The sequence below is a fragment of the Balaenoptera borealis genome (assembly GCF_965194805.1).
Source record: "Balaenoptera borealis genome assembly, chromosome: 19".
Taxonomy (NCBI): Eukaryota; Metazoa; Chordata; class Mammalia; order Artiodactyla; family Balaenopteridae; genus Balaenoptera; species Balaenoptera borealis.
The window spans coordinates 13,545,069-13,563,877 of NC_138878.1; the positions used below are offsets into that span (position 1 = coordinate 13,545,069).

An 18,809-nucleotide genomic window follows, 5' to 3' on the forward strand; every position below is an offset into this window, starting at 1 on the left:
GGGCAGTCATTCATTTATTCAAAATTTAATTTCTGTGTGACAATGATAAGCAAAAACGGGCAGTCCCTAGACTCAGGTTGCTTACAGCCTAGTGGAGGAGACAGATGCTGATCAAATGTTGGAAACACTCAAAGGAATATATATATATATATATATATATATATATATATATATATATATATATATATATATATATATAAAACAAAAGGAGATCAGAGCAATGAAGAAAAGGAAGCTGACCAAAGCAGAGGGTCAGCAGAAGACTTCTATGAGTTGTGCTTTAAAGACTGAATAGAAGTTAATGATACAGACAGAAGGAAAAGTGTGAGCAAAAGGCCTATGGCAGGAGGGAGCATGACCTTGCAGTAGGAAAGCCCCAAGAGCCGGCAGCTGTGTGGTGCAAGGTAAGAATGGAGGAAAGTAGGCAGGGTCTGACCATGTAGGACCTTAAAGGCCATGCTAGGAATTCTGTTCAATTTTAAAAGCAATGGAAAGTTATTAAAGGGTTTAAGCAAGTGACAACATAAGATTTCAAGTTAAAAAAAAAAAAAAAAAGAAACACTTTGGCTGCAACGTACCAGTTAAAAGAGATTGTGGTAACCTGTGGTTACTTGTATTAGAATGAGCAGTGGAGATGGAAGGGGCCACATCCAGAGGATATCGGGCAGACCGGATATGGGGAAATGCAGGAAAAGGAGGTACTGAAGATGTCTTAGGTTTGTAGCTTGTGCAGTTGGATGGAGACGCCATTCTCTGCGAGAAGGAACACTGGAAGAAGGCCAGATATGGGAAGATGTAACGTGAGTGATATCTTGGAAATGAAGAATTGGTGGTGCTTTTGAGACCTCCAAGTGGAGATGCAAGAAGGCAGCTGGATGTGCAACTCTGAAGTTCAGAAGAGAAGTCTAGACTAGAGATGTACATTTGGGAGTCATCAACTTATGGCTACTGAAGCATGGATAAGGTGGCCTCAGAAAGGGAGGATTTAGTCAATGGGAACCTCTGATTCTTAAAGGGAAGACTTTGATGTAGAAATACTGGAAGGGAGCAGTAGGGAGGCTGAGTCACGAGCCTGAGCGAGAAGTGTGGGCTGGGAGAGAACCTCATTGTCACTCTCTGCTTCTAGAAGCAATGTGTTCCTGCCAGCAGTGGGGTCACCTTCACTACTTTTGGAGGATGGCTCATGCGTTTCTCTACCTGGTGGGCTCTACTACTCACCCTCTAGGCAAGCCTCTGCTGGCAGCCCCCGTGTCTTCTGCCACTGCTTCCTGGGGGAAGGTGTCCTGCCCCCGGGCTTCTCTCCCAGTGTCCTTCAAACTATACCATAATTTATTTATTAAGCAATTAATTAATTGATTAACCAATGCCTTAGTGATAGACAAAATTTGGGGGCAAAAATTATGGTATAACCATATGTTGGAATACTATGTAGCAGGAGAGAAAGAGAGAGAGAGAGAGAGAGAGAGGGAGGTGGAAAGAGAGAGACAGAGAGACAGAGAGGTATTTCTCTGTGTTCATATATGGAAAGCTCCCCAATATTCCCCAATATACATACATTGTGAAAGAAAAAAGAAAAGTACAAAACTGTGATTTTATGCTATTTTTCGTATTAATGGGGAATATAAATCTGTATTCCAATTTACTTGTATACGCCTGGAGAAAGTGTGGAAGGATACACGGGACACTAAAAACAGTGACCCCATAGGGGATAAGGCAGGGTGGATTGCAGAGATGATAAATAAGGACGAAACTTATTATGACTCTGTTTATTTAAAATTTTCTGAACCTTGTGACTATATCACCTATTCAAAAAATTAAATTTTAAAATATGGAAAAATGTTGTTTTCCAATATGTTTCATATTTTATATTTTCGAATGAAACTGATTTTAGTGCTCCCACCCCCAAAGATAACATTTTGCAGACATATAATACAATATCGCAACCAGGATATTAACACTGATACAGTCAAGATACAGACAATTTCCATCACCATTGTGTGCTATGTTTTAAATCTTGAAGATGGATGGTCTATTAAATAAAATAACATGTTTTACAAATCACTATGTTTAGTACACATTAAAAAAAAGTCTGGAAGGAAATTCAGCACAACAAAATGGTAACAGTGGTCATCTCTGGTCACGAGGAATACAGGGGGCTTAACTTTTTTTTTTTCCTTTTTAGTTTCATGGTTGTTTTCTTTTCTGAGGTGAAATTCACATAACATACAATGAACCATTTTAAACTGTATATTTCAGTGGAACTTAGTGTATTCATCATGTTGTACAACCACCTCTCTTTAGTTTCAAAACTTTTTCATCGCTCTAGAAGAAGACCCCCTATCCATTAAGTAATCACTCCCTAGCCTCCTATCACCAGCCCCTGACAACCTCTAATCTGCTTTCTCTCTCTATGGATTTGCCTATTCTGGATATTCCATACAGAAGGAATCACACAATATGTGACCTTTTGTGTCTGGCTTTTTTAACTTAGTATAATATTTTCAAGGTTCATCCAAGCTGTAGCAGTATCAATACTTCATCCATTTTTATGGCTAAATAATATCCCATTTTGTGTATACATCATAATTCGTTTCTCTGTTCATCCATTAATGGACATTTGGGTTGTTTCCACCTTATGGCTATTGTAAATAGTGCTGCCAAGAATATTCATGAACAAGTTTTTGTTTGGACTCCTATTTTCAATTATTTTGGATATAAACGTAGAAGTAGAATTGCTAACAATTCTGTTTATCTTTTTGAGGAATCAACAAACTGTTTTCCACAGCAGCTGTACCATTTTACAGTCCCACAAGCTGCATATGAGAGCTCCTAATTCTCCATAGCCTTGCCAACACTTGTTATTTTATCATTTGTCTGTTTATCATAGCCATCTTAGTGGGTGTGCAGTGATATCTCATTGTGGATTTGATTTGCATTTCCTTAATGATCAACAACGTCAAACATCTTTTCATGAGCTTATTGGCCACTGAGTATCTTTTTTGGAGAAATGTCTCCAAAGCATGTGCTATTTTTAATTGTATCATTGATGATGTATTTTAAAACAGAGGGATTAAATTTTACATTACTGCGCCTGAATAAAATTTTCTCTTATTACTGATGAAAATTAAAATTTTGAAATGGTATCTCATTGCATTAGTTAAGGCAATGGAAGTTGCTATAACAAATCCCCAAATGTTTGATGGCTCAAACACAATTGAAGTTTCTTTCTTGCACAAATAAAGCCCAACATGTTCAGTAAATGGCTCTTCTCTAAGCGGTATTGCAGGTACTCGGGCTCCTTCCATTATGTGCTCTGCCATCTTCAACTCAAGGCTTCTAAGGCGGCACTGGTGCAGTATTTGTAAAAGGATTTTCAGCGAGGCTGGACACCATGCACCAATAGCACCAATTTACCTTTTTTCTTTCTTTTTTTTTTTAGGTATAGAAATGGAGAGCGCTCAGGGTTAGATTAATCTCAGGTAGAGACTTTCCACAGTAGATGCTACACAAAGATAAGGAAGCTAAGTTCAAGTGGCTGGCAAGAACGTGGGTATGTATTGCACCATGGGGTATATGTTGGAAAGAAAGAGAAGAGTAAAAATGCGGGGGAGTTGACAGACTTAGGAGGAAAGTGTGGAGAGATCAGAGGGTTGAATAATGTCTAGGTGTAAACTGTGATTGAGTTGGACGGCAAGAAGATTGCAGTGAGTTAATTATACATCAGGATTTAAGATTCCTAAAAAAGTCTAGTTCAAGATCATGATAAAGAACAAGGTGTAGGGACTTCCCTGGTGGCGAAGTGGTTAAGAATCCGCCTGCCAGTGCAGGGGACATGGGTTCGATCCCTGGTCCGGAAAGATCCCACATGCTGCGGAGCAACTAAGCCCGTGTGCCACAACTACTGAGCTTGCACTCTAGAGCCCGTGAGCCACAACTACTGAAGCCCGTGCGCCTAGAGCCTGTGCTCCACAACAAGAGAAGCCACTGCAATGAGAAGCCCACGCACTGCAATGAAGAGTAGCCCCCGCTCGCCATAACTAGAGAAAGCCTGTGCATAGCAACAAAGACCCAATGCAGCCAAAAATAAATAAATAAATAACTTTATTATTAAAAAAAAAGAACAAGGTGTGCCTGTGGGAATGGGTGGCCATAATGGGGTAAGATTTATATATAGCTCCTCAAGTTCGAGATAGGCAGGAGGCCTTTATAGGTGTTGGTTGGGTTATCCACAGAAATACTGAAATTTCCCACATGTCAAGGCCCTAAGTAAAATTAAAGGAGAGTGTACAGAAAGGGTATAAAGTAATATAGCCTATATTTTATTTATTTTTAAAATTTTTATTGGAGTATAGTTGATTTAAAATGTTGTGTTATAGCCTATATTTTAAAGGATAGTTATTGCATGACTCTGAGAGACTAGAAATCCTGAAAGGACAGTAAGTTAGATTTCTAGACTAGGTGAAAAAAAAGCAATTTCAAGCTGGCTGTACAGGTGGCAGTATCTTTGGGGGAACAGCCGAGCTATGGTTAAAGCAAAGAGGTGAAGGAACTATGCTCAACAATTTGGGAATGGCAGGGAATTTTAATCTGCCATGGAAGAAGAATTCCAGCGGGAAAGAATGGAAGGAGGAAGCATCAGGCTGGAGGGAGCTAAAAGTATGGGAATCTCTATAGCACTATCACAAACAAGACAATGCGAAAATGTGTGGGCTTCAAAACACCTAGATATGTTAGATAAAATCTAACATACACTTTTTTAGATTCAGAGCTAACTTTGCAAGAGGGTAAGGGTACCTCCCAAGGAGCACAAATAAAGAGGGAACTGAAAACTAGGAAAAAAGACTATGGTTATGCTGGTGCTATCTCAGTAACCAAGAGGTTTGGATTTTAAGACTAGGAGAGGAAGCCTTAGGCCCAGGTAAGGCAGGGAGTTGTAATTTAAACTCTGCATGAAGTCAGGACCCTTCAAATGTTAAGCTTGAATGAAAGGATGAATTAAAAAGAAATCTCGGAGGAGCTTCAAGATGGCGGAAGAGTAAGACGTGGAGATCACCTTCCTCCCCACAAATACATCAGAAATACATCTACATGTGGAACAACTCCTACAGAACACCTACTGAACGCTGGCAGAAGACCTCAGACCTCCCAAAAGGCAAGAAACTCCCCATGTACCTGGGTAGGGCAAAAGAAAAAAGAAATGACAGAGACAAAAGAATAGGGACGGGACCTGCACCAGTGGGAGGGAGCCGTGAAGGAGGAAAGGTTTCCACGCACTAGGAAGCCCCTTCGCGGGTGGAGACTGCGGGTGGCAGAGGGGGTAAGCTTCGGAGCCACGGAGGAGAGCGCAGCCACAGGGGTGCGGAGGGCAAAGCGGAGAGATCCCCGCACAGAGGATCGGTGCCGAGCAGCACTCACCAGCCCGAGAGGCTTGTCTGCTCCCCCGCCGGGGCGGGCGGGGCTGGGAGCTGAGGCTCGGGCTTCAGTCGGATTGCAGGGAGAGGACTGGGGTTGGCTGCGTGAACACAGCCTGAAGGGGCTAGTGCGCCACGGCTAGCCGGGAGGGAGTACGGGAGAAAGTCTGGAACTGCCGAAGAGGCAAGAGACTTTTTCTTGCCTCTTTGTTTCCTGGTGCGCGAGGAGAGGGGATTCAGAGCGCCGCCTAAACGAGCTCCAGAGACAGGCGTGAGCCCCAGCTATCAGCGCGGACCCCAGAGACAGGCATGAGACGCTAAGGCTGCTGATGCCGCCACCAAGAAGCCTGTGTGCAAGCACGGGTCACTCTCCACACCTCTCCTACCGGGAGCCTGTGCAGCCCGCCACTGCCAGGGTCCCGTGATCCAGGGACAACTTCCCCGGGAGAACGCGTGGCACGCCTCAGGCTGCTGCAACGTCATGTTGGCCTCTGCTGCCGCAGGCTCGCCCCGCATCCGTACCCCTCCCTCCCCCGGCCCTGAGTGAGCCAGAGCCCCTGAATCAGCCGCTCCTTTAACCCCGTCCTGTCTGAGCAAAGAACAGACGCCCTCAGACGACCTACATGCAGAGGCGGGGCCAAATCCAAAGCTGAACCCCGGGAGCTGTGCGAACAAAGAAGAGAAAGGGAAATTTCTCCCAGCAGCCTCAGGAGCAGAGGATTACATCTCCACAATCAAATTAATGTACCCTGCATCTGTGGAATACCTGAAGAGACAACGAACCATCCCAAATTGAGGAGGTGGACTTTGGGAGCAACGATATATGTATATTTTTCCCTTTTTCTCTTTTTGTGAGTGTGTATGTGTATGCTCCTGTGTGTGATTTTGTCTGTATAGCTTTGCTTTTACCATTTGAACTAGGGTTCTGTCTGTCTCTTGGTTTGTTTTTTTTTTTTTTACTTAAAAATTTTTTTTCTTAATAATTATTTTTTATTTTTTAATAATTTATTGTATTTTATTTTACTTTATTTTATTTTATCTTCTTCTTTCTTTCTTTTTTTCCTCCCTTTTATTCTGAGCCGTGTGGAGGACAGGCTCTTGGTGCTCCAGCCAGGCATCAGGGCTGTGCCACTGAGGTGGGAGAGCCAAGTTCAGGACACTGCTCCACAAGAGACCTCCCAGCTCCATGTAATACCAAATGGCGAAAACCTTCCAGAGATCTCCATCTCAACACCAAGACCCAGCTCCACTCAACGGCCAGCAAGCTACAGTGCTGGACACCCTATGCCAAATAACTAGCAAGACAGGAACACAGCCACATCCATTAGCACAGAGGCTGCCTAAAATCATAATAAGGCCATAGACACCCCAAAACACACCACCAGACGTGGACATGCCCACCAGAAAGACAAGATCCAGCCTCATCCACCAGAACACAGGCACTAGTCCCCTCCACCAGGAAGCCTACACAACCCACTAAACCAACCTTAGCCACTGGGGACAGACACCAAAAACAACGGGAACTACGAACCTGCAGCCTGCGAAAAGGAGACCCCAAACACAGTAAGTTAAGCAAAATGAGAAGACAGAGGAACACACAGGAGATGAAGGAGCAAGGCAAAAACCCACCAGACCTAACAAATGAAGAGGAAATAGGCAGTCTACCTGAAAAAGAATTCAGAATAATGACAGTAAAGATGATCCAAAATCTTGGAAATAGAATGGAGAAAATACAAGAAACGTTTAACAAGGACTTAGAAGAACTAAAGAGCAAACAAACAGTGATGAACAACAGAATAAATGAAATTAAAAATTCTCTAGAAGGGATCAATAGCAGAATAACTGAGGCAGAAGAATGGATAAGTGACCTGGAAGATAAAATAATGGAAATAACTACCACAGAGCAGAATAAAGAAAAAAGAATGAAAAGAATTGAGAACAGTCTCAGAGACTTATGGGACAACATTAAACGCACCAACATTCGAATTATAGGGGTCCCAGAAGAAGAAGAGAAAAAGAAAGGGACTGAGAAAATATTTGAAGAGATTATAGTTGAAAACTTCCCTAATATAGGAAAGGACATAGTTAATCAAGTCCAGGAAGCACAGAAAGTCCCATACAGGATAAATCCAAGGAGAAACAGGCCAAGACACATTAATCAAACTATCAAAAATTAAATACCAAGAACAAATATTAAAAGCAGCAAGGGAAAAACAACAAATAACACATAAGGGAATCCCCATAAGGCTAAGAGCTGATCTTTCAGCAGAAACTCTGCAAGCCAGAAGGGAGTGGCAGGACATAGTTAAAGTGATGAAGGAGAAAAACCTACAACCAAGATTACTCTACCCAGCAAGGATCTCATTCAGATTTGATGGAGAAATTAAAACCTTTACAGACAAGCAAAAGCTAAGAGAATTCAGCACCACCAAACCAGCTTTACAACAAATGCTAAAAGAACTTCTCTAGGCAGGAAACACAAGAGAAGGAAAAGACCTACAATAATAAACCCAAAACAATTAAGAAAATGGTAATAGGAACATACATATCGATAATTACCTTAAATGTAAATGGATTAAATGCTCCAACCAAAAGACATAGATTGGCTGAATGGATACAAAAACAAGACCCGTATATATGCTGTCTACAAGAGACCCACTTCAGACCTAGGGACACATACAGACTGAAAGTGAAGGGATGGAAAAAGATATTCCATGCAAATGGAAATCAAAAGAAAGCTGGAGTAGCAATTCGCATATCAGACAAAATAGACTTTAAAACAAAGACTATTACAAGAGACAAAGAAGGACACTACATAAGGATCAAGGGATCAATCCAAGAAGAAGATATAACAATTGTAAATATTTATGCAGCCAACATAGGAGCACCTCAGTACATAAGGAAAATACTAACAGTCATAAAAGGGGAAATCGACAGTAACACAATCATAGTAGGGGACTTTAACACTCCACTTTCACCAATGGACAGACCATCCAAAATGAAAATAAATAAGGAAACACAAGCTTTGAATGACACATTAAACAAGATGGACTTAATTGATATTTATAGGACATTCCATCCAAAAACAACAGAATATACATTCTTCTCAAGTGCTCATGGAACATTCTCCAGGACAGATCATACCTTGGGTCACAAATCAAGCCTTGGTAAATTTAAGAAAATTGAAATCATATCAAGTATCTTTTCTGACCACAATGCCATGGGACGAGATATCAATTACAGGAAAAAATCTGTAAGAAATACAAACACATGGAGGCTAAACAACACACTACTTAATAACCAACAGATCACTGAAGAAATCAAAGAGGAAATCAAAAAATACCCAGAAACAAATGACAATGAAAACACGATGACCCAAAACCTATGCGATGCAGCAAAAGCAGTTCTAAGAGGGAAGTTTATAGCAATACAATCCTACCTTAAGAAACAAGAAACATCTCAAATAAACAACCTAACCTTACACCTAAAGCACTTAGAGAAGAACAAAAAAACCCCTAAGTTAGCAGAAGGAAAGAAATCATAAAAGATCAGATCAGAAATAAATAAAAAAGAAATGAAGGAAACGATAGCAAAGATCAATAAAACTAAAAGGTGGTTCTTTGAGACAATAAAATTGATAAACGATTAGCCAGACTCATCAAGAAAAACAGAGAAAAGACTCAAATCAATAGAATTAGAAATGAAAAAAGGGAGGTAACAACTGACACTGCAGAAATACAAAGGATCATGAGAGATTACTACAAGCAACTATATGCCAATAAAATGGACAACCTGGAACAAATGGACAAATTCTTAGAAATGCACAGCCTTCCAAGACTGAACCAGGAAGAAATAGAAAATATGAACAGACCAATCACAAGCACTGAAATTGAAACTGTGATTAAAAATCTTCCAAAAAACAAAAGTCCAGGACCAGATGGCTTCACAGGCGAATTCTATCAAACATTTAGAGAAGAGCTAACACCTATCCTTCTCAAACTCTTCCAAAATATAGCAGAGGGAGGAACACTCCCAAACTCATTCTACGAGGTCATCATCACTCTGATACCAAAACCAGACAAAGATGTCGCAAAGAAAGAAAACTACAGGCCAATATCACTGAAGAACATAGATGTAAAAACCCTCAACAAAATACTAGCCAACAGAATCCAACAGCACATTAAAAGGATCATACACTATGATTAAGTGGGGTTCATCCCAGGAATGCAAGGATTCTTCAATATATGCAAATCAATCAACGTGATACACCATACTAACAAATTGAAGGAGAAAAACCATATGATCATCTCAATAGATGCAGAAAAAGCTTTTGACAAAATTTAACACCCATTTATGATAAAAACGCTCCAGAAAGTAGGCATAGAGGGAAATTTCCTCAACATAATAAAGGCCATACACGAGAAACCCACAGCCAACATTGTCCTCAATGGTGAAAAACTGAAACCATTTCCACTAAGATCAGGAACAACACAAGGTTGCCCACTCTCACCACTATTATTCAACATAGTTTTGGAAGTTTTAGCCACAGCAATCAGAGAAGAACAAGAAATAAAAGGAATCCAAATTGGAAAAGAAGAAGTAAAGCTGTCACTGTTTGCAGATGACATGATACTATATATAGAGAATCCTAAAGATGCTATCTGAAAACTACTAGAGCTAATCAATGAATTTGGTAAAGTAGCAGGATACAAAATTAATGCACAGAAATCTCTTGCATTCCTATATGCTAATGATGAAAAACCTGAAAGTGAAATTAAGAAAACACTCCCCCAAAAAAAAAAAAAAGAAAACACTCCCATTTACCATTGCAACAAAAAGAATAAAATATCTAGGAATAAACCTACCTAAGGAGACAAAAGACCTGTATGCAGAAAATTATAAGACACTGATGAAAGAAATTAAAGATGATACAAACAGATGGAGAGATATACCATGTTCTTGGATTGGAAGAATCAACATTGTGAAAATGACTCTACTACCCAAAGCAATCTACAGATTCAATGCAATCCCTATCAAACTACCACTGGCATTTTTCACAGAACTAGAACAAAAAATTTCACAATTTGTATGGAAACACAAAAGACCCCGAATAGCCAAAGCAATCTTGAGAAAGAAAAATGGAGCTGGAGGAATCAGGTTCCCTGACTTCAGACTATACTACAAAGCTACAATAATCAAGACAGTATGGTACTGGCACAGAAACAGAAATATAGATCAATGGAACAGGATGGAAAGCCCAGAGATAAACCCACGCACATATGGTCACCTCATCTTTGATAAAGGAGGCAAGAATATACAGTGGGGAAAAGACAGCCTCTTCAATAAGTGGTGCTGGGAAAACTGGACAGCTATATGTAAAAGAATGAAATTAGAACACTCCCTAACACCATACACAAAAATAAACTCAAAATGGATTAAAGAACTAAATGTAAGGCCAGACACCATCAAACTCTTAGAGGAAAACATAGGCAGAACACTCTATGACATAAATCACAGCAAGATCCTTTTTGACCCACCTCCTAGAGAAATGGAAATAAAAACAAAAATAAACAAATGGGACCTAATGAAACTTCAAAGCTTTTGCACAGCAAAGGAAACCATAAAAACGACAAAAAGACAACCCTCAGAATGGGAGAAAATATTTGCAAACGAAGCAACTGACAAAGGATTAATCTCCCAAATTTACAAGCAGCTCATGCAGCTCAATATTAAAAAAACAAACAACCCAATCCAAAAATGGGCAGAAGACCTAAACAGACATTTCTCCAAAGAAGATATACAGATTGCCAACAGACACATGAAAGAATGCTCAACATCATTAATCATTAGAGAAATGCAAATCAAAACTACAACGAGATATCATCTCACACCGGTCAGAATGGCCATCATCAAAAAATCTACAAACAATAAATGCTGGAGAGGGTGTGGAGAAAAGGGAACCCTCTTGCACTGTTGGTGGGAATGTAAATTGATACAGCCACTACAGAGAACAGTATGGACGTTCTTAAAAAAACTAAAAATAGAACTACCATATGACCCAGTAATCCCACTACTGGGCATATACCCTGAGAAAACCATAATTCAAAAAGAGTCATGTACCAAAATGTTCATTGCAGCTCTATTTACAATAGCCAGGACATGGAAGCAACCGAAGTGTCCATCAACAGATGAATGGATAAAGAAGATGTGGCACATATATACAATGGAATGTTACTCAGCCATAAAAAGGAATGAAACTGAGTTATTTGTAGTGAGGTGGATGGACCTAGAGACTGTCATACAGAGTGAAGTAAGTCAGAAAGAGAAAAACAAATACTGTATGCTAACACATACATATGGAATCTAAAAAAAAAAAAATGGTCATGAAGAACCTAAGGGCAAGAAGGGAATAAAGATGGATACCTACTAGAGAATGGACTTGAGGATACGGGGAGGGGGAAGGGTAAGCTGGGACAAAGTGAGAGAGTGGCATGGACATATATACACTACCAAACGTAAAATAGATAGCTAGTGGGAAGCAGCCGCATAGCACAGGGAGATCAGCTCGGGGCTTTGTGACCACCTAGAGGGGTGGGATAGGGAGGGTGGGAGGGAGGGACATGCAAGAGGGAAGAGATATTTGGGGACATATGTATATGTATAACTGATTCACTTTGTTATAAAGCAGAAACTAACACACCATTGTAAAGCAATTATACTCCAATAAAGATGTTAAAAAAAAAAAACAAGCTACACAGGTAAGATTATATCAATCAGGCAATTAAAAAAAAAAAAAAAGAAATCTCTCTCGGTCTGGCCTCTGGGAAGAAAAAACCTCTCCGGTGAGAATCTGTAACCATAGGCATTCCTTTACGCGGATTTGGTGTTCAAATGCATTCTGCCTGCATGGTCTGGGACCCCAAGCTGAGAAATTCACAAGAAAAGTGGTCCTAGTCCAGGAGTTTTAATACCGGAAAAGAAGGAGAGAATGGGTATTGGGGAATGTCTAGCAGTCTGCCACATCAGTCCATATTTTTGTTGCACAGAAAAATAATCAGTAAAATACTTTTAAGAATAAAAAAGTATCACACTAACATAAAATTGGCGGAAAACGTGGAATAGAGATAACAAGATCAGGAGAGAAAAGTAACAATGTAAAATTTCCACTATCGCCCCAGTTGAAAATACATGCTCTAGAGCTAAATTCCATTTAATGGATGTTTGGGCGTTAGAGGAACAAGTTAAATGACACCACAAGAATGTCTGCCACATCCAGAATGTGGGAAATTTCACAGGACAACTGTTTCGACAATTAAGTCAATGGCATGAAAAGATTAAGAGAAATTTAAGAGATGTAAAACTAAAAGTAATATTTGAAACTTGTTCAGATCCTAACCCAAATGAACCAACTATAAAAAGATATTTTGGATACAGCTGAAGAGATCCGATTATTTGATGCAATGTGGAATTGTAATTAAGAAATTAGGTTTTTAGAGATGCATACTGAGGGGTATGAGAGGAAATGACATGTACCTAGGATTTGCTTTATAAATACTTCAACAAAGAAAACAAGGAAAAGGAGGAAAGAAGAAATATGGCAAAGTCTTGATAATGGATGATGGATATATGGATATTAACTATACTATTGTTTCTTTTATACACATTTAAAATTTTCATTGTCAGAATTCAAAATTATTTTAGAGAACAGAAAACAGCACTAGTATAATATACGAACTAATTCTGCTATTTATAGAAACATCCCAGGTGTTTTTCTAGAAATTTCTTATTTTTCCCAGTGTGCAAGCCCCACCGATGCTTTGCCCTGCTTCCATTATGAAATGCTAGAATCAGGAAAAATAAGCACTTTGTACCCCAAGATGAACAAATGATGATGGGGTCATCTCATCTAATTTCAGTCCTGAGGAAAAACTTAAAAACTAAGCAATTCCTACAAGTGTGGACTCCCTAATAAAAAATGGTGCTATCCCTGACTTAGAATGCTAGTGTCTGAAACAATGTCACAGTCCTTTGTAGATATGGTTAACATGAGAAAAAGTTACTGTTCCTACCATGATCAGATGAATGAAACTGGTAATTTCTCAGGTTTCTTACCTTTCTTTTAAAAACTTGAAATTCCTTTAAATGCCAAATATTTGAGTTGGTCTTCCTGAAGTCTGACTCCTTTGCACCTTTAAAAAAAAAAACAGTGTTGTGGAGGTATAGTTCACATACCATACAATTCATCCATTTAGTGTATAGTTCGATGGTTTTTAGTATATTCACAATCGCACCACCATCAACACAATCAATTTTAGAATATTTTCATTGCCCCCAAAAGAAACCCTGCATCTGTAAGCAGTCGATCTCCACACCCACCCACTACCCGTCCCCACCACATACATCCTCACACTCAACTCTAAGCAACCACTAGTCTCTTTTTTGTCTAGTTTGGACATTTGATATAAATGGAATTACACAAAATATGCTCTTTTCCACTGGCTTCTTTCACTTAGCACAATGTTTTCAAGGTTCATCCATGTTGCAGCATGCATCAGTACAACATTCTTTTTTCTTCTCAAGTAATATTCCATGGTATGGATATATCACATTTTATTTATCCATTCATCAGCTGATAGATATTTGGGTTGTTTCCATTTTCTGGCTATTATGAATAATGCTACTATGGACATTCTTGTAAAAGTTTTATGTGGACATAAGTTTTCATTTCTCTAGGAGTGGAACTGATGGGTCATATGGTAACTATATTTTTAACCTTTTGAGAAACTGCCAAACCGTTTTCCAAAGTCGCTGAACCATTTTACATTCCTACCAGCAGTGTGTGAGCATTACAATTTCTCCACATCCTTGCCACCACTGTTACTGCTGTTTTTTTTTAACAGCCATCATAGTGGGTGTGAAGTGATATCCCATTATGATGTTGATTTGCATTTTCCTAATGGCTCATGATGTTGAGCAACTTTTCAAGTGCTTATTGACCATTTCCTTGCACCTCTTTGAAAGTAAACTTTCTAAATGTCTTTGTCTCTGAATCTTCCTTCCACACTAGTAATATTTTCAGTTAAACCTAGTATCTCCTTGTTGTAATTCACTTAACAAGAAGATAAAGAGTAATGGCAATCCATTAGTCATGGTATTTTCTAATCCATTCATTCATCAAATATGGATTGAGTGCCGATTATGTGCCAGAGGCTCTTCTGGTCACTAAGCATATAGAAGAAAATAAAACAGACCTAAATAAATAAATAAATAAAACCACCTTGCCCTCATGAAGCTTACATTTTCATGGCTTTAAAGTTTTTTTCCAGTTTTATTGAGATATAATTGACATACATCATTGCACAGGTTTAAGGTGTACAGCATAATGACTTGATTTACGTATATTGTGAAGTGATCACCAAAATAAGTTTAGTTAGCATCCATCATCTCATAGAGATACCAGAAAAATAAGTTTTTTCCCTTGTAATGAGAACTCTTTGGATCTACACTTCTTTTATTGTATAAAAAGAAAACATATAAATTTTACCATCTTAGCCATTTTTAAGGGTACAGTAAGTAGTGTTAAGTATATGCACATTGTTGTGAAACAAATCTCCAGACTTCCTTCATGTTGCAAATATGAAACTCTATACCCACTAAACAGCTCCCTTTTCTCCCTTACCCCCAGCCCCTAGTAATTTTTTTCTGTTTCTATGAGTTTGGTTAATTTAGATACCTCATATAAGTGGAATCATACAGTATCATTTCATGACTGGCTTATTTCATAACATAATTTCCTCAAGGTTCAGCCATGTTAAAGTATTTCCTTCCTTTCTAGGGTTGCATAGCATTCCATATTTTGTTTATCCATTCATCCATCAGTGAATATTTGGGTTGCTTCCACCTCTTGGCTATAGTGAATAATGCTGCTATGAACATGGATGTACGAATATCTCTCTGAGACCCTGCTTTCAATTCTTTTGGATATATACCCAGCAGTATTGCTTGATCATATGGTAATTCAGTATTTAATTTTTTGACTAACTGCCATACTGTTTTCCATGGTGGTTGCACCATTTTACATTCTCACCAACAGTGCACAAGGGTTCCAATTTTTCCACATTCTCTCCAACACAATTTTTGTTTGTTTGTTTTTTGCTTTTCTCTGGTGATTAGCGATGTTGTGCATCTTTTCACCTTTCACTTCCTCATTTAGATCTATTCCCAAGTATTTTATTCTCTTTGATGCTACTGTAAATGAAATTGTTTTCTTAATGTCCTTTTCAGATTGTTCACTGTTAGTGTATAGAAACACAACTGATTTTTGCATGCTGATTTTGTATCCTGCAATTTTGCTACATTTGGTTACCAGTTATAACCGGTTTGCGTGTGTGGGCGCCCATAATCTTCAGGGGGTTCTATATAAAAGATCACGTCATCTAAGAACAGAGATAATTTTACTTCTTCCTTTCTAACTTGGACACCTTTTATTTATTTTTCTTGTCTATTTGCTCTGTCTAGGACTTCCAATACTATGTTGAATAGAATTGGCAAGAATAGGCACCCTTGGAAAAGCTTTTAGTCTTTCACCATTGAATATATTAGCTTTGGGCTTTTCATAGATGGCTTTTTTCTTTTTTTAAAATAAATTTATTTGTTTATTTATTTTTGGCTGTGTTGGGTCTTCATTGCTGCTCACGGGCTTTCTCTAGTTGTGGTGAGCGGGGGCTACTCTTCATTGCGGTGCGTGGGCTTCTCATTGCGGTGGCTTCTCCCGTTGAGGAGCACAGGCTCTAGGCATGTGGGCTTCAATAGTTGTGGCACACGGGCTCAGTAGTTGTGGCGCACGGGCTTAGTTGCTCCGCGGCATGTGGGATCTTCCCGGACCAGGGCTCGAACCCGTGTCCCCTGCATTGGGAGGCAGATTCTCAAGCCACTAGGAAAGTCCCCATAGATGGCCTTTATTATGTTGTGGTAGTTTCCTTCTATTTCTAGTTTGAGTGTTTTTATCATAAAAAGGTGTAGAATCTTGTCAAATATTTTGTTAGCATCATTGAGATGACCAGGTCGTTTTTGTCCTTCATTCTGTTATTGAGGTGTATTAACACTGACTGATTTTTTTTTCATTTGTTGAACCATTCTCATATTCCAGGAATAAATCCCACTTGGTCAGGGCTTCCCTGGTGGTGCAGTGGTTAAGAATCCGCCTGCCAATGCAGGGGACACAGGTTCGAGCCCTGGTCCGGGAAGATCCCACATGCCGCGGAGCAACTAAACCTGTGTGCCACAGCTACTGAGCCTGCGCCCTAGAGCCCGTGAGCCACAACTTCTGAGCCTGCGTGCCACAACTACAGAAGCCCACGCACTTAGGGCCCGTGATCCGCAACAAAAGAAGCCACTGCAATGAGAAGCCCGCGCGCAGCAACGAAGACCCAACGCAGCCAAAAATAAATAAATTTATAAAACAAAAAATCCCACTTGGTCATGGTACATAATCTTTTTAATGCACTGTTGTATTTGGATTGCTAGTACTATGCTCATCTTCTCTGTATTGTTCCAATTTTAGTATATGTGCTGACAAAGCAAGAACTCCCTGTGGCTTTATTTTTTAAACACGGGATAGTGTACTTTGAATTTCATAATGTACTTTGCATTTCAATTTTCAAATGAGTAAATGTCTCAAGGAGCAAGAATTCTTTTCTATGCTTGAAACACTGACAAAAATTAAGACACACTTGCTAGTTTGCAGACTGTTTTCTTCGCAGAATTAGCATCACCTGCTTCCTACATAATACACTTCAACTGGAGTGTCTGGAAGTGACTGTTTCTTTGGAAGGTGCTGTGCAACAATCTGACCCATAGAGAGCATCCAGATTTGAGGTTTCTATGACACCGTTATGAAACCCGTTTGTAAACACACACAAACTGTTTAGAGTAAATAAGAGTATGAATAAGATGTACCGGGAATTCACTTCTCCAACAGATTCAATACTTCAACCTTTAGAGTACTTAAAATACAGGCCCTCCTGCACAGTAAAGTGTGGTGTGCGTGAAGCACAGCGGAGGATTCACCTTTCTGGCTCAGCAGAAATCCAAATATATATGCCATGCACTCGGGACCGTGGAGGATACGATTCTTTTAAGAAAATTTCCAGGGACAATACTTTTGAAAACTGACAACAGCTCCTGGGAACTTCTGCTTCTGTTTCACAACTTATGGGACTTACTGGCACCCGCCCACAGCCAGGAAAAGGTTAACAGGTGTTTACAATACCTAAAGATGACTTGTCGACTTTCTGGAAGCCTCCCGCCTGATGTGGCCCGAAAAGGGGGCAAAGGAGGAAGGGAATCTCTCAAAAAGGCGCGGGTCCGAGAAATAGGCTGAAGTAGGAGACAAAACCAACCCTCCGGAGAAAAGATAATCGCTCCAACTAGAGATTCGCAACCTCGCCGGCGCCTCAGCTTCTGCGCCTGCGCCCAGAGCGGCGTCTCGTAGTCCCACGACTGCGCATGCGCCCTGAGTAGTGCGATGCCCTCCCTCGCATCTGAGTCTGCGCAGCCGTGGGTTCTTTCCCGCCCTCTACCCCACCCCAACTCCCCCACCCCTCCATCCCCCGACCCCCTCCTCTTCCAACACGGTCACCCAGAGCAGGGTTGAGTCGTTGGTGACTGCTAGGGACTAGAGTGGGACGGTGTGTGGTACCGGGTCAGTGGTAACTCGCCAGTTAATCGCGTAGGCGATGCTTGGGTTAGACAGGTGAATTCACAGCTGCGAGCCCTTGTCTCTGACCTTTTAAAGCATCCTTTGTTTTATCCTGGGACGCTCGGAAGCCACCATCCTGCTGCCGCCCTCCGCGAAGCAGCTGGGAATTGTCTCTTGGGAATTTTAATCTTGTTCGGAAGCAGCCCCGACCAGGGGGTCCTTTTTTTATCCAGAATCACCCAGGATATGATGGACAGAAATGTCATCCCTCCTTAGACTTCCATAGAAGCTGAATTTAAAAGTTGAGTAATAGTTACTGTGAAGAAAGGGGGAAAAAAAAGGAAAAATTCACACACAAAAACATTTATGTGTACACAGAATAATCTCGAAGAATGGATCAGCAAGTGCTACTGTGATTACCTCAGGGGAGAAGAAAAGGTGCTGAAGGACTGGCATGAGTGTTTTATTTTTTTGCATCGTTTGAAATATGTCCAATGTGCATGTATTTTTTGTTTTGTTTATTTTTAAAAATTATTTATTTATATATTTTTGTCTGCGTTGGGTCTTTGTTGCTGCGCAGGGGCTTTCTCTAGTTGTGGCGAGCAGGGGCTACTCTTCACTGTGGTGCACGGGCTTCTCATGTGGTGGCGTCTCTTGTTGCGGAGCACGGGCCCTAGGCGGGCGGGCTTCAGTAATTG

General features: G+C 40.2%; 1 pseudogene across 1 annotated transcript in view; it reads right to left on the reverse strand.

Moving 5' to 3' along the window:
- Window positions 1-17,952, reverse strand: part of LOC309617546 (large ribosomal subunit protein eL31 pseudogene) — a 92,467-nt pseudogene extending 74,515 nt beyond the window's left edge. Inside the window, exons 1-2 of the transcript XR_014249819.1 lie at window positions 17,813-17,952; window positions 13,524-13,600 (exon numbers count right to left, since the gene is read on the reverse strand). The product of XR_014249819.1 is annotated as a large ribosomal subunit protein eL31 pseudogene (transcript). The remainder of the gene's footprint in view (window positions 1-13,523; window positions 13,601-17,812) is intronic.
- Window positions 17,953-18,809: the final 857 nt, after the last annotated feature.